The sequence below is a fragment of the Bombina bombina genome, chromosome 6 (assembly GCF_027579735.1).
Source record: "Bombina bombina isolate aBomBom1 chromosome 6, aBomBom1.pri, whole genome shotgun sequence".
NCBI classification, from domain to species: domain Eukaryota; kingdom Metazoa; phylum Chordata; class Amphibia; order Anura; family Bombinatoridae; genus Bombina; species Bombina bombina.
Window position 1 is genome coordinate 721,543,413 of NC_069504.1, and position 12,151 is coordinate 721,555,563.

Genomic DNA, 12,151 nt, shown 5'->3' on the forward strand with positions numbered 1-12,151 from the left:
GGACATGTCATCCTTTCCACCTTGGACTCTGCCTTTGAGACGAGACCTTCTACTTCAAGGTCCTTTCAATCATCCAAATCTAATTTCTCTGAGACTGACTGCATGGAGATTGAACGCTTGATTTTATCAAAGCGTGGCTTCTCCGAGTCTGTCATTGATACCTTAATACAGGCACGAAAGCCTGTTACCAGGAAAATTTACCATAAGATATGGCGTAAATATCTTTATTGGTGTGAATCCAAGAGTTACTCATGGAGTAAGGTTACGATTCCCAGGATATTGTCTTTTCTCCAAGAGGGTTTGGAGAAAGGATTATCAGCTAGTTCTTTGAAGGGACAGATGTCTGCACTGTCTATTCTTTTGCACAAGCGTCTGGCGGATGTTCCAGACGTTCAGGCGTTTTGTCAGGCGTTGATTAGAATCAAGCCTGTGTTTAAACCTGTTGCTCCCCCATGGAGCTTAAATTTGGTTCTTAAAGTTCTTCAAGGGGTTCCGTTTCAACCTCTTCATTCCATAGATATCAAACTTTTATCTTGGAAAGTTCTTTTTTTGATGGCTATTTCCTCGGCTCGTAGAGTCTCTGAGTTATCTGCTTTACAATGTGATTCTCCTTATCTGATCTTCCATGCAGATAAGGTAGTTCTGCGTACAAAACCTGGGTTTTTGCCTAAGGTGGTATCTACTAAGAATATCAATCAAGAGATTGTTGTTCCATCACTGTGTCCTAATCCTTCTTCAAAGAAGGAACGTCTTTTACATAATCTGGACGTGGTTCATGCTTTAAAGTTTTACTTACAAGCTACTAAAGATTTTCGTCAAACATCTGCTTTGTTTGTTGTTTACTCTGGACAGAGGAGAGGTCAAAAGGCTTCGGCAACCTCTCTTTCTTTTTGGCTTAGAAGCATAATCCGCTTAGCCTATGAGACTGCTGGACAGCAGCCTCCTGAAAGGATTACAGCTCATTCTACTAGAGCTGTGGCTTCCACTTGGGCCTTTAAAAATGAGGCTTCTGTTGAACAGATTTGCAAGGCGGCGACTTGGTCTTCACTTCATACTTTTTCCAAATTCTACAAATTTGATACTTTTGCTTCTTTGGAGGCTATTTTTGGGAGAAAGGTTTTACAGGCAGTGGTACCTTCCATTTAAGTACCTGCCTTGTCCCTCCCTTCATCCGTGTACTTTAGCTTTGGTATTGGTATCCCACAAGTAATAGATGATCCGTGGACTGGATACACCTTACAAGAGAAAACACAATTTATGCTTACCTGATAAATTTATTTCTCTTGTGGTGTATCCAGTCCACGGCAAAGTCTTTTTTTCTATGGGACTTCCATAGCGTCGGTATTACAAGTCTGTCCTGGGAGGCCAAAAAGTGAGTGGTACAGCCAACTCTGTCAAGAGTCCTACGCATTTAATAGTCAGTAGTTAAGAGTTTTATGGTACAACTAAAGTGCTAAAAAAGTACACTAACACCCATAAACTACCTATTAACCCCTAAACCGAGGCCCTCCCGCATCGCAAATACTAAAATAACATTTTTCACCCCTAATCTTCCACTCCGGACACCGCCGCCACCTACATTATATTTATTAACCCGTAATCTGCCGCCCCCAACATCGCCGACACCTACATTATATTTATTAACCCCTAATCTGCCGCCCCCAATGTCGCCGCCACCTACCTACACTTATAAACCCCTAATCTGCCGCCCCCAATGTCGCCGCCACTATAATAAACATATTAACCCCTAAACCGCCGAGCTCCCACCTCGCAAACATTAGTTAATATTATTAACCCCTAATCTGCCGTCCTAAACATCGCCGCAACCTACCTACATTTATTAACCCCTAATCTGCCGCCCCCAACGTTGCCGCCACTATATTAAAGTTATTAACCCCTAAACCTATGTCTAACCCTAAACCTAACACCCACTAACAAATATAATTTAAATAAATCTAAATAAATGTTCCTATCATTACCTAAATTATTCTTATTTAAAACTAAATACCTATAAAATAAACCCTAAGCTAGCTACAATAGAACTAATAGTTACATTGTATCTATCTTAGGATTTATTTTTATTTTTCAGGCAAGTTTGTATTTATTTTAGCTAGGTAGAATAGTTACTAAATAGTTATTAATGTTCCAATCAGCCAATAGAATGTGAACTTCAATCCTATTGACTGATTGCATCAGCCAATAGGATTTTTTCTACCTTAATTCCGATTGGCTGATAGAATTCTATCAGCCAATCGGAATCTAAGGGACGCTATCTTGGATGACGTCACTTAAAGGTACCATCATTCTGTTTTAGTCGTCGGATGAAGAGGATACTCCGCGTCGGATGTCTTGAAGATGGACCCGCTCCGCGCCGGATGGATGAAGATAGAAGATGCCATCTGGATGAAAACTTCTGCCCATCTGGAGGAACACTTCTGCCCGGATTGGATGAAGACTTCTGCCCGTCTGGACGATCACTTCGCCCGGCTTGGATGAAGACATCTCCCGGTAAGTCGATCTTCAGGGGGTTAGGGTTAGGTTTTTTAAAGGGTGTATTGTGTGGGTTTTATTTTTAGATTAGGGACTTTGGGCCGCAAAAGTGCTAACTGCCCTTTTAAGGGCAATGCTCATCCAAATGCCCTTTTCAGGGCAATGTGGAGCTTAGGTTTTTTTAGATAGTATTTTATTTGGGGGGTTGGTTGTGTGGTTGTGTGGGTTTTACTGTTGGGGGGGGTTGTTTGTATTTTTCTTTACAGGTAAAAGAGCTGATTACTTTGGGGCAATGCCCCGCAAAAGACCCTTTTAAGGGCTATTGGTAGTTTAGTTTAGGCTAGGGTTTTTTTTTATTTTGGGGGGGCTTTTTTATTTTAATAGGGCTATTAGATTAGGTGTAACTAGTTTAAATTTCTGCAATTTGTTTATTATTTTCAGTAATTTAGTGTTTGTTTCTTTTTGTACTTTAGCTAATTTAATTTAATTTAATAATTGTTTTTAATTTAGTTAATTTATTTAATTATAGTGTAGTGTTAGGTGTTAGTGTAACTTAGGTTAGGTTTTATTTTACAGGTACATTTGTATTTATTTTAGCTAGGTAGTTATTAAATAATTAATAACTATTTAAAAACTATTCTACCTAGTTAAAATACATACAAACTTGCCTGTAAAATAAAAATAAACCCTAAGCTAGATACAATGTAACTATTAGTTCTATTGTATCTAGCTTAGGGTTTATTTTATAGGTAAGTATTTAGTTTTAAAAAGGAATCATTTAGGTAATGATAGGAATATTTATTTAGATTTATTTAAATTATATTTAAGTTATTGGGTGTTAGGTTTAGGGTTAGACTTAGGTTTAGGGGTTAATAACTTTAATATATAGGCTGCGACGTTGGGGGCGGAAGATTAGGGGTTAATAAGTGTAGGTAGGTGGCGGCGACATTGGGTGCGGCAGATTAGGGGTTAATAAATATAATGTAGATGTCGGTGATGTTGGGGGCAGCAGATTAGGGGTTCATAAGTATAATATAGGTGTCGGTGATGTCTGGGGCAGCAGATTAGGGTTAATAAGTGTAAGATTAGGGGTGTTTAGACTCGGAGATCATGTTAGGGTGTTAGGTGTAGACATCAATTTTATTTCCCCATAGGAATCAATGGGGCTGCGTTAAGGAGTTTTACACTGCTTTTTTGCAGGTGTTACACTTTTTTTTTTTAACCGGCTCTCCCCGTTGATTCCTATGGGAAAATCGTGCACGAGCACGTTACACCAGCTCACCGTATTGGAGTGGGGTAATGAGCAAAATTTTGCTCAACGCTCACTTCTTGTCTTTTAACGACGGGTTTCTGAAAACTCTTAATACCAGCGCTGCAGGTAAGTGAGCGGTGAGGGAAAACTGCTCATTAGCAACGCACAGCCTCTAACGCAAAACTCGTAATCTAGGTGTAAGATACCTACTAGGGCCTCTAGTTATCAAGCCATCAACCGCAAATACGCTGGAATTCCACAGCGTATTTGTGGCGAGGCTGATTCGCCTTAGTTTTCAAGCCCTACTGCCCTTCAAAAGTAGAATATAGTGACGTAACCTACGATCCACCGGACTCAGTCCGACACAGATCGATGGTTATGTCACTACAGAAGTTCTGAACGCAATTTCGGCACAATCTGACTACTTTTGGTAGTTATCAAACTATTCCGGGCCAGCGTACCTGGATTTCAATCCGCCGCCCTGGAGGTGGCGGATCCCATAGGAATCAATGGGAGTCTGACCATAGTGAAAGCTCATGTTTGCTGCTGCCTGATATCCCATTGATTCCTATGGGAGATGTCTGCACCTAACACCCTAACATGTACCCCGAGTCTAAACACCCCTAATCTGCCCCCCTACACCGCCGCAACTAAATAAACTTATTAAGCCCTAAACTGCCGCTCCCGGAGCCCGCCACAACTATATTAAACATGTTAACCCCTAAACCGCCTGGACCAGCCGCCAACTATATAAAAGTTATTAACCCCTATCCTGCCCCCCCTATACCGCCGCCACCTATATTAAAATTATCCTGCCCCCCTATACCGCCGCCACATATATTAAAATTATTAACCCCTAAACCTAAGTCTAACACTAACCCTAACCCCCCCTAACTTAAATATTATTTTAATAAATCTAAATAATATTACTCGTATTAACTAAATTAATCCTATTTAAAACTAAATACTTACCTGTAAAATAGACCCTAAGATAGCTACAATATAACTAATAATTATATTGTAGCTATTTTAGGATTTATTTTTATTTTACAGGCAACTTTGTATTTATTTTAACTAGGTAGAATAGTTATTAAATAGTTATTAACTATTTAATAACTTCCTAGCTAAAATACTTACAAAATTACCTGTAAAATAAATCCTAACCTAAGTTACAATTAAACCTAACACTACACTATCATTAAATGAATTCAATAAATTAACTACAATTACCTAAAATTAAATTACATTAAATAAACTAAACTATAGTACAAAAAAACAAACAAACACTAAATTACAGAAAATAAAAAAGAATTACAAGAAGTTTAAACTAATTACACCTAATCTAAGCCCCCCTAATAAAATAATAAAGCAACCCAAAATAAAAAAAATGCCCTACCCTATTCTAAATTGCAAAGTAACCAGCTCTTTTACCAGCCCTTAAAAGGGATTTTTGGAGGGCATTGCCCCAAAGTAATCAGCTCTTTTACCTGTAAAAAAAATACAACCCCCCAACATTAAAACCCACCACCCACATACCCCTACTCTAACCAACCAAACCGCCCTTAAAAAAACCTAACACTAACCCCCTGAAGATCACCCTACCTTGAGCCGTCTTCACCCAACCGGGCCGAAATCTTCATCCAAGTGGCGCAGAAGAGGTCCTCCATCCAGCAGAAGTCTTCATCCAGGCGGCGTCTTCAATTTTCATCCATCTAGAGCGGAGCCATCTTCCAAGGAGCCGACGCGGAACCATCCTATTCAACCGACGAATGAAGGTTCCTTTAAGGGACATCATCCAAGATGGCATCCCTCGAATTCCGATTGGCTGATAGGATTCTATCAGCCAATATGAATTAAGGTAGGAAAAATCTGATTGGCTGATTCAATCAGCCAATCAGATTGAAGTTCAATCCGATTGGCTGATCCAATTAGCAAATTGGATTGAGCTTGCATTCTATTGGCTGATTGGAACAGATTTTTCCTACCTTAATTCCGATTGGCTGATAGAATCCTATCAGCCAATCGGAATTCGAGGGACACCATCTTGGATGACGTCCCTTAAAGGAACCTTCATTTGTCGTTCAGTCGTCGGTTGAAAAGGATGGCTCCGCGTCGGCTCCTTGGAAGATGGCTCTGCTACGCTCCGGATGGATGAAGATTGTAGACGCCGCCTGGATGAAGACTTCTGCTGGATGGAGGACCTCTTCTGCGCCACTTGGATGAAGATTTCGGCCCGGTTGGGTGAAGATGGCTCAAGGTAGCGTGATCTTCAGGGGGTTAGTGTTAGGTTTTTTTAAGGGGGGTTTGGGTGGGTTAGAGTAGGGGTATGTGGGTGGTGGGTTTTAATGTTGGGTGGGTTGTAATTTTTTTTACAGGTAAAAGAGCTGATTACTTTGGGGCAATGCCCCGCAAAAAGCACTTTTAAGGGCTGGTAAAAGAGCTGGTTACTTTGTAATTTAGAATAGGGTAGGGCATTTTTTTATTTTGGGGGGCTTTATTATTTTATTAGGGGGCTTAAATCAGGTGTAATTAGTTTAAACTTCTTGTAATTCTTTTTTATTTTCTGTAATTTAGTGTTTGTTTGTTTTTGTACTATAGTTTATTTAATTTAATTTAATTTTAGTAATTGTAGTTAATTTATTTAATTAATTTAATGATAGTGTGGTATTAGGTTTAATTGTAACTTAGGTTAGGATTTATTTTACAGGTAATTTTGTAAGTATTTTAGCTAGTTAGTTATTAAATAGTTAATAACTATTTAATAACTATTCTACCTAGTTAAAATAAATACAAAGTTCCCTGTAAAATAAAAATAAATCCTAAAATAGCTACAATATAATTATTAGTTATATTGTAGCTATCTTAGGGTTTATTTTATAGGTAAGTATTTATTTTTAAATAGGAATAATTTAGTTAATAATAGTAAGTTTTATTTAGATTTATTAAAATAATATTAAAGTTAGGGGGGTGTTAGTTTTAGACTTAGGTTTAGGGGTTAATAAGTTTTATATAGGTGGTGGCGGTATAAGGGTCAGGATAGGGGTTAATAAGTTTAATATACGTGGTGGCGGGGTCCGGGAGTGGCGGTTTAGGGGTTAAACATTTAATTTAGTTGCGGCAGGGTCCCGTAGCGGAGGTTTAGGGGTTAATGAGTTTAATGTAGGTGGCGGCGTAGTGGGGGGCAGGATAGGGGTTAATAACTTTAAAATAGGTGGCGGTGGGCTCCGGGTGTGGCGGTTTAGGGGTTAAACAATTTATTTAGTTACGGTGGGGTCCGGGATCCACAGGATAGGGGTTAATAACTTGAATATAGGTGGCGGCGGTGTAGTGGGGGGCAGGATAGGGGTTAATAGGTATAATGTAGGTGGCAGCAGGGTCCGGGAGCGGCGGTTTAGGGGTTAATACATTTATTTTAGTTGCGGCGGGGTCCAGGAGCAGCGTTTTAGGGGGATAATAACTTTATTTAGGTGCAGGGGGCTCCGGGAGCGGCGGTTTAGGGGGTAAAACAGTGTAGTTTAGTGGGGGTGCTTAGTGACAGGCTAGCAAGAAAGCTGGGAAGAAGCAGATGAGCAGCGAGATCGATGACTGTCAGTTAACAACAGTCTGCTGCTCATTGCTCCGTACTTGGTGTGCGGCTTCTTGACAGCTTTTTTGATAACTTGGGCGATGTATTCAGGTCCGCGGCGGCGATGTAGACGAGCTTAGGCGAGCGTATTGGGCCGGTGAATGCAGGTAAGTAGACGGCTTCATAACTAGAGGCCAATGTAACTATTAGTTATATTGTAGCTAGCTTAGGGTTTATTTTACAGGTAAGTATTTAGTTTTAAATAGGAATTATTTAGTTATTAATAGTAGGCTTTATTTAGATTTATTTTAATTACATTGAAGTTAGGGGTGTTAGGGTAAGGGTTAGTCTTAGGGTTAGGTTTAGGGGTTAATAACTTAAGTATAGTGGCGGCGATTTTGGGGGTAGCAGATTAGAGGTTAATAACAGTAATGTAGGTTGCGGCAATGTTAAGGACAGCAGATTAGAGGTTAATAATATTTAACTAGTGTTTGCGATGCAGGAGTACAGCGGTTTAGGGTTTAATATGTTTATTATAGCGGCGGCAATGTCCGGAGCGGCAGATTAGTTGTTAATAATTTTATTTTAGTGTTTGCGATGCGGGAGGGCCTCGGTTTAGGGGTTAATAAGTAGTTTATGGGTGTTAGTGTACTTTTTAGCACTTTAGTTATGAATTTTATGTTACAGCTCTGTAACATAAAAACCATAACTACTGACTTTCAGTTTATGGTACGGATCTTGACGGTATAGGGTGTACCGCTCACTTTTTAGCCTCCCAGGCAGACTCGTAATACCGGCGCAAAGGAAGTCTCATTGAAAAAGGACTTTTGGAAAGCTGCTGTAGTTACGTTGTGTTATGGCCAAAAAAGTACACCTAAACCTGCCAAACTCGTAATACGCGGTAGTGAAAAAGAGCCTTAACGCTGCTTTTTCACTCATAACGCAAAACTCGGAATCTAGCCGTATGTTTATTATATATTATTTACCTTGACTAGAACCTTAAAAATTGAGTCCATGACATACAATTCTGACTGAGTGGGGCCCACAACAGTTTGTTCCAGCAGTGAATTAACAAACATATTTCCTTTATTTTAAGATTTTTTCAAGTCATTTTAAGTGTTCCAATTTATACTATTAAACAACTTATTCCAATATAGAAATTTCACACCATCTTTTGTCACATCCGCGCTTTTAACAGCATTTCCCTTATAACACATCAGAGTTGGAAGGCAAAAGAGCCTCTGGCTTGCTATGATGTTCAGGCCTTGTTGTCATAGAAACACAGGCTTTTTAGGTCCATCTGTTCCTGCAAAATGTAAGAAAACCATTAAAGCCAGAAAAAAAAAGTTTTTGATTTTATTCTTCAGCGATCTTCTCTGCCGCTCTGTAAATACTTTAAGGGGATATTACTTAATAATACGATCACTTTTACATTATAGGAAATTTGACACCTACCCTTTTATTATTATTTATTCTGTTCCATTCAGTTTAATAAAATCAATACCAGACAGTTTTCAGCTTTTCCTGTGTTGCAGTTTTCACAAAATAAAAACCGAAAGTGCGCCCTCAGGTTTTTTTTTGTCTACTAGTTTAATTTGATATTACTCAAAATAGAACAAGATAGCTGACCTTAAAATATACATTAATTTTAAAATAAATGCTTAAACAAGTGGTTTGTCTAAAAGCCAAAGGAAAGCACATATGCAAAATTACATGGGGTCAGATGCATTTCCCTATACAGGCAGCCAAGGAGCTGAGTATTGTGCGGAGGGGCATTTGACCCCATCGAAAAGCCAAAGTAGATGATAGGTAGATGGCTGGGGGGGGGGAGCTAGGGGGGACCCCTTTTAAGGGGCATACTTACCAGAAGAGGCTCTCTTTTTCTGGATCCAAACGGCAGGAAGAAACTTCGGCTCCTACCTGCACGATGTCCCAGCTTCAGGATCTGCTTACGGCGGCTTCACAGCTGGCCAAGGAGAAGAGCTCACCTTGGCATCTGGAGCAGCTTCACTCCGTGGGGTTCATTCCCAGCAGTGCGGGAGGTCCAGGAGAGCAGGAGAGATCTGGAGGTGAATGGCGGCGCACTGTGAGTCATGCAAGGCCTCCCGAGAGGTTGAGTCCAGAAGTGGTGGTGGCAAGGAGGTTGAGGACGTCAGCTGGATCTCATGGTCGCGGATCTGGAAGGAAGACGATGGCGGCGGGAGCTGGAGGAGTGATGGTGGGAGCCGGAATGGAGGCTGGACCCAGGTGACGTGAGGCGCATCGGTAGCTGTCAGACGGCGTAGGTGGAGGCCATGGGATCCTGGATGGCAGCATTGTTGGAGCAGGTAAGGCGGACTGAGCTATCGATGATGGCCGTTTCATGGTGGGCCAGAACACAGCAGTGGGAGCCCGGGACAGGTGATGGGAGGGGCCGCTTTTTGAGATGGGCTTATGGGGAGGAGCATATGTTGGGGCAAGTAAGCAAATTATCTGGGGGGTAGGTGGCCTAGTGGTTAGGTGGGGTCCTGTGAAGTTCAAGGATGAATTAACAAGGGTCATGACGCTCCAAAAAAGTGGGTTATCTTTGTGGGTAGGGGATAGGAGGGGCATTATGAGGATGAACCAGGTTAACTGGGTTAATATAAGAACATGATTAGCTGTTATGCCCCCCTCCTTTTTCAAGTGCCATGGAATGGATTCCATGTAGGCATTTATAGCATTAATATATCCCTTGTTTGTTCTAGTTAGTTATATTCACAGGGTCTGTAGCTTAGGAAGTTTTTTAATTAATGGCCTTATTTATAATTTTTTTCTTCATGGGTTCTGTGTGGGCGGGGCAGGTGGTGGGGGGTAGGGGGATTGGTCAACGTAGGAGGGCTAAGATGTTTGTTTTTCTTTGAAGTTAATGTGGTAGCAGATGGCAGGCATGGGGGGGGCTGAGGTGTCACAGGTAGCAAGCCCAGCCATACAGGAGCGTAACAGGGACTCCTTGGTCTTGGAGGCGTCCTTTAGTGACTTTGGTGAAAAGGATCCAGGTGAAGGCACATCTTCAGGAATGGTTACGGTGGGCCAGATTGGTGACTGGGGTGCTGGGACTCTGGCTCAGCTGCTTCAAAGCTTTAATACGTCAGGAACATTAACGGAGAGATCGGAGGACGCAGGGAGGAGCAGGAGGCCGAGGGAGGTGGTAGAAGGGCGAATGCCCGTGAGTGTGAGACTTGCATCTTCTGTTTCTCCACAGATGAGATTAAGAAGGGGTCAATTTTTAACTGGACGGTGGCAGACAGGACAAGAGGAACGGCCGGGTGGTCTAGGCAAAGAGGCGTAGGCATTGGGAGAAAACGTCCCCTACATGGGCTAGATTGGATTGGTATTCCAGAGGCAGGAGCAGAGAACGGCATTCTCCTGCACAGAAGTGCTCTCCTACACGATGAAGGGATTCACAACTAGTTGTTTCCAGAACATCAGCTACGGAGGCCTTGCCTTGGAATGAGGCATTGAATACGGCCCGTAGTGCGGGACCTGTAGTGGCAATATCAACATCAGGTGAGGTGCCTTCAAGGGATGCTATTTCATTGTATAGTGTGACTGGTAGTGGGGAGATGGATGCAGCTCAGGGTTTGCTGAAGGGTTTGAGAGAGTTGGTGGAGAAGTTTGGCAAAGTGGCAACAGGGCTTGGGGGCCAAGATGGAATGGCAAGGGCCTGGAGTGCGGGGGACACTGCGGCTGAAGGTAGCGGGAATAGTGGTGTGGTGGCATAGGGTGGGACTGTCAATTCAGGGGGAGCTGGGGCGGTAGCACCGGTTGGGGGTGAGTGGGCTCCTGGGGTGAGTGCAACACTGGAGGCCGGGATGGTGAGCGCATTGAAAGTGGCAGAGGTGGCATTGAGAAGACCGTGTTTATGTTATATTCGTCCGCTGGGCATTCATCTGGCCTCCGAGGTAAATGAGAAGATATGGAAGCAGGAATTTGAGGAATTGTTTTCTATCTTGCCGTTGGAGCAGTTTGTGGAAATCAAGGAGGATCCGAAGGTGGAACAGGTGAAGAAGGAGGAAGAAGAGAGGAAGAAGAGGTACCGCAGACTTCCCGAAACATTTTGGGAACTGGTCTCAGGCCTTTTGTATTTTTGCAAGTGTTTTTACGGAAAAATTCCCAGAGCAAGGGAGGCCTTTGTTCTGGTATTTTGATGAAATTGCAGTGGCATACCGTGTATAAGGGGTTTAGCGTGGTGGTGGTGGTATGACAAGCAGTTTCGGCAGCGGTTTGTGGTGCGTCCAGAGATGATGTGGGATGTTTGTAACATGGGGGTATGTTTGGAGTTGATGAGTCCTTTAACAGAGCGGGCAGTCCTTTCGAGCACGGAACCCCGGGGTGGGATTGGTCGCATCAGTGACCACAGTCGCCTTCTGCAAGGGATTGTGCTTCCAGTTCAAGGACAGTTAGTGTTGTTTTGGAACCTCATGCAAATACAAGCGCAAGTGTTCAAGTTGTGGATGAGGGCACTCGTTCGCTAGGTGTTTCAAGAAGGGGAGACCAGCAGCAACTGGGGGAGTGGTGGCTGTTCCGGGTTCAGAAGCCAGTGAGGATAAGATAGATGGTCCCATGGCTAAGGTGTTATGGTAGATTGAGGGGGAGAGGCTCAGATGCCGAATTACTTTTGATGGATTTTAGTTCTGGATTTATGATACCTTTTGTCGAGAAGGAAGGGCTGTGCATTTCTGGGAATTTAAAATTGGTAAGGGAGTATCCTTTGGTGGTGAAGGAAAAGTTGGAAAAGGAAGTGTCTTTGGGGCGAATGGCTGGGCCATTTACAGAAGCCCTGATTTCAAATTTGAGGGTCTTACCACTAGGGGTTGTCCCTA